We start from the raw sequence: 5,078 nt of genomic DNA, 5'->3' as shown, positions 1-5,078 counted from the left end.
CCACTGATTCTGTCTCATTTCTTTGAATGTAACTGATTCTCAGGTAAGTATTCAAAGCTTTCTAAAAGTAGTTTCTCCTTGACTGCAAAGATGTGCTACATAACAAGCTTAACCTCGCTGATCCTAGTAATAAAGACCAAAGTTACTGTGACCATGCTCATTTTACAATAAATGTGTTGACACTGCAATATGTTCCTTCCATGATAGAGACAGAGTCTGTGTACTTTAAAAAATTACATCAAAATACTTGTTTAGGAATATAAAATTGTGGGGCCAAAATTTAAAACAAAATTTATTCAAAATCAGAATGTCTTATTAGTGAGAAGTGTAACATCTTAGAATAATATTTTCCACAACAGACTTTAAGTTCTAGGAATACCACTAAGAGGGCATTGGTTAAAGTTAATCCAATGAATCCCTAAAAAGTCTGTTAGCAAGCTTATTTATAAATCTGATGTAAGGTAGCTATGTTTCTCAGTAGCATTTACAACAATCTAGCCTTTGGTAGGAATATGCAGATTGGTACACTCTACCAAACATAGTGTAACATTTTGTAAACTAGCTGCAATTTTCAGTAGACAGAATTATAATGCTCTCCTAAGCCATATACATGCCTCATGTATACTAGTATTAAAGGATTCTTTGGATACTCCTCACCAGCTACAATAGGAGGAGCATCTGCTTGTAGTATCTCATTTGGTGTTTGTAATACATGAGACAAAGTTCTTAGCTCAAGCTGACCTCCCTATGCCGCCGTGTTTACAATATCATCACAGTATTTTCCAAATTCTTCTGGAATATACATATTTCCTGTGTTGGGGTTGGTTAAAAATGGCAGGAAGTCTTTGGAATGGCTCTGCATGTACTCAGCAGTATGTTTCCCAGGGCAGCCACAGTCAGAGCACAGTCCTGCTCTCTCAGCTGGTTCCCAAGCGCTCCATACATACAACGACCATCAGAAGGAATTTGCTTAATTTCCAATTCTCTGGCTCTCAATATCTGAGCAAGTTTTTCACTCTCTACATGTCTAGCTCCAGATAAGTTCTCAATTTCAGCCTCAGCCATCCTTTCTTCCAGCTCCTTTTCCAAAGCAGCCTGTTTTCCCGTCTCTTCTGTGCTTTTGAAATCCGAGGTAGTTGATTCTCAAGCATCAAGTCTGAAATGTTAACAGCAACAGAATCTATCTTAACTCTCCTTCAAAGTCACCTTCAACTGCTCCAGTTCCTCCCAGTGTTTCGGCTCCATTTCTCGCTCCAACTTTGCTACATCTTCAGTGACTTGTTTCCTTTTTGTCATTTTTGGGAACAGCGTTCTTCATTCCCTGAATTTTGGCTTGCAGCTCCTTCTTCTTGCGATGCCTTCTCAGCAGCTGCTCTTCCTCGTCCAGCTCTTCTGTCAGGACCTCCTCCATGGCGACCAGGTGGCGGCCGAAAATCAGTTTCTTTACATTAGTATCTTTTCCTGTTACTGTGTTTTTGGAATGTATTATTTCTCAGTGTTTTACTTCTCCGTTACTTTTCTCTGTATCCTTACTAGGTCTGTGGGTTTTTAATCCACCTTATTGATTTAGTTTTTCCTGTGCAAAGTGATGATCTATTATTTAGTTCAGATCTGCTTTTATAATTTTGATTTCTTTGAAGAAAAATGGTGTCTAAAATACTGAACTGTTTTTCTTTTTCATGTTGGCTGGTGTTTACATTTTCTCTGTTAGTTTTTTTATTCTTTCAAGGTCTGCTCATTTATTTATTACCGTTAAAGACTCTTGTTATTTTTTTTTCTGAACTTAGAAGTAGAAGCTCTCAGAGAAGACAGCCTACATTTCCTGGCAATTTGTTCCTTGCAATTTTCTTTGGGTTCCTTCAGTTTTTCAGGCAAAGATTTAGCATAGTCCACAGCTTCCTTATTTTTCTCAGTACATTGTTTCTTAGAGCAATATATTGGTGTTTTTATTTCAGTACACCTGAATGAATCCTGGACTTCTTATTTTCTTTGCTTAAGCACTTCCTGACAACATATTGGTGGACATTTTCTCCTTTAGAGATACTGAAAAACTTTCAGATTCTGCTTGTTCTTTTGGGTCTTAACCACTGAGGCACAGTAGTATCTGTGAGTTGAGGAATATCCTTCTCTCCTTTCTTTACTAAGTTGAGAACACTCAGATTGGCATCCACAAGGTATCTGTGAACAGACTTGTTCTTCATCTCTCCAGTTCTTGTCTATAACAATAATGTCTCTTACTCAACAACAGGTACATTCTCTGCCATGGTTCAAGACATCTTGCTTCAGGGGAAAATCTTGTTTGTCATTGCCATCACTGATTTAGAACATACAACCCTGCTATTGTTCACCAAGACTATCATCAGCTGCTTCTGTGGACATTCCCTTCTCAAAGAAAGTACAAAGGTTGCATTCATTGTCTGATAGCTGATAGCTGGTAGCTGAGAAGGAGATATTCTCTTCACCTTGACACAGCTGACTGCTTAGGAGGCACCACAAAAAAGATCCACTCGATTTTTTTCTCTAGTCTCTTGCTCTCATCTTGTAGATACTCTTCTACTGTGTCCCAACACCAGATGCCATTTCTTAGTTTTTCTTTATTGCTGTGATAAATAGTTTTGTTACAGGAGGCTTCTTTATTTGAGATTTAAAGGCTACTTGCTAAATTTCTCTTTACTTAATTCTGAAGTGCAGTCTACCCATCCTTAACATCTGTCACTAGGAGGGTGTCTCAGGTTTCATTGTTCTGCCATGAAAATGCCTACACCAAGATATCAGTTGAAATGGAAAAAGTCAGTATCTCTCCATGGAGGGCTCAGCCATTCATAGAATCTTTTGGTCAGCTCTGCATTCATAGCGCTGAAGGACTCGTATGCAATTCATAATAAAACAGTGTATTTGAGCTCCCATCAAACTTGACTAACATAGGTAGATGATAGGCTAGATTTGACCTCTGGGTTATTTTCATTTATGTCTGCTATAGCCTTACTATTCCACCAGGACAAAGACCTGGTTGTTTACTTCTTTGTCTGTGGGACCTATAACAGTCATCAGTTCATTTTATGCATTAAATAACTATTCATTGACTAGATAAGCATCATTTCAGTATGAGAAATCTAGTCTCTACCTAGCCTACTATCAATCCTTTTTTGCTGAGATCTGTCTGGTAGGGATCAGTTCCATTTTATGGCCAACCTCAACTGTACTGTCATGATTAGTTTGATGAGACAGCTTGATCAGATTCTGGAAACTAGTCCTTTGTCCAAACACTGATACAGATGTTACTGTGGGAATGCTTCTAAAATTTGGCTGCATTGAAATCAGTGGATTTTAAGGAAGTCACCTGATTCAGTTGAGGGTCTTAAGAACAATGACTGAGGTTTCACAGAGAAATGCTTCTGCAGCATGGATACCTTACTTGAGTTTCTATTCTTCAGACCCAAGACTGTGGCACCCACCAAGTTATACCTGAACCTCAGCTCACATTGCTGATTTCTAGGCCCATAAATGAGCCAATTGTTTAAAATAAGTTTGTACATGTGTACACAAATACCCACACACCCAACTTCATAACAACCCATTCCCTTATATATGTATCTATTTACATATATATGTGTGTATTTCTATTCTTCTTCTGTTTGTTGTATCCTCTTTCATCTATTATATCTATTTTTGGTATCCTTTTAGTTCACCCATCTATCTATCTATCTATCTATCTATCTCTTCTATTACTTTCTGTCCATTCATTCTGTTCAATTGTGTCTATCATCTATCAATCCCCTATTTGTCTCTGACATCTACATATTATATTCTTGTTCCATTTACCTGTTATATCTATTTATTCTATCCATTTATATTTCCTTTTTAAAAATCTAACCAGAAACTGATGTGATGCTAGAGAAAAAGTAGGTACTTTTCTAAATAATTCCTCCCATCCTCCTTTAAAAACTGAAATCTTCTCAGAAATTTGAATTTTCACCCCCCTTTGTACTGTTACCTCCATCTAATGATGTCCCTATGTTCTGGTGTTGTAATTTGATTTAAATCATGGGATACTCTTGCCATATTGGACCTTAGTTTCTTCTGGATCATGCTTTCTAACATATGAATATTTAAGACTGTATATTGATGCATTTAAGACAATAGTATAGAACTATAATGTTTCCTCCGTGCTTCTTTCAACATTGTCCCATGAGCTCCAAGCGCGGGACCAATACCTACCGCGCTTTGTGTCAAATATAGCTTTTATAATCATTTCACTTGGAGAAGTTTTGCCATAGCTTCTGCATGTTTCCTAGGATTATCATGTGAGGTGTTGTTGAGTCAGAAGAAAAATCATTGTGAAATTTACAGTATAACCCTGATTCAAAGGAATAAGACAAAATATTCCCCCAAGAAATTCCTGAACTGAAGTTTCCCCAAAGGCAACTGGAAGGTGTGGCATCAACCTTCCAACAAGCATTAAGTTGCTGTCATTTGCTTAAAAATGAATGTCAAGGATTGCTTATCTAGAAGCCCATTAATCTTTATATAACCTAAAAGAATGCAATTTAAGTGGGATCAAGACTTTCCCAGGAATAAGTTTGTCCTCACTTATATTTCATGGGTGTAGGCTTTCTTCATTTGGTCGAGTGAGTGGAGTTTTCTGAGTGGAAAGGAAATCCCACCCTCTTCCTTTGTAGTCTTGTGTGAGCAGCCTTATTAACTGCCTCTGCATTCTTGTCGTTGTTCGGCTCACATGCCCATTATAAATCATGCATGGTGGAGTTTAGCTAATAAGGTAAACCAAACACCTTTCTGTGAGGGAAATCTCTACTTTCCCTTTAAGGTGTCATACAAGCTTCATTTTAGCTCATAGTCTGTCAAGAAACACTGTGTCCAGGCCATTGCATACCAGCATCTCACAGATGACTGGTATCCTCAGCTCCTTCTAGATGCTAGGCTGAATGTTGAACATTCTACCATTTTAGGGTGGAGATCAATAGTACCATATCAACTATTATATATGATTCCATGCTTATATAATGAGGGTATTAGTCATTTATGGAATGCTTAGTTGGAAGGAAGTGTTCAGTGACTTT

General features: G+C 37.7%; 1 pseudogene; it reads right to left on the bottom strand.

Annotated features, from left to right (window-relative positions):
* Window positions 1–571: 571 nt before the first annotated feature.
* LOC101844472 lies at window positions 572–1,417 on the bottom strand (annotated as a pseudogene).
* Between the last annotated feature and the right edge of the window lie 3,661 nt (window positions 1,418–5,078).

Source organism: Mesocricetus auratus, unplaced genomic scaffold, assembly GCF_017639785.1.
Source record: "Mesocricetus auratus isolate SY011 unplaced genomic scaffold, BCM_Maur_2.0 Super-Scaffold_100003, whole genome shotgun sequence".
In the NCBI taxonomy this organism is placed as follows: Eukaryota; Metazoa; Chordata; class Mammalia; order Rodentia; family Cricetidae; genus Mesocricetus; species Mesocricetus auratus.
Note: the sequence above shows the minus strand (reverse complement) of the source record. Positions and strands in the feature narration are given on the sequence as shown.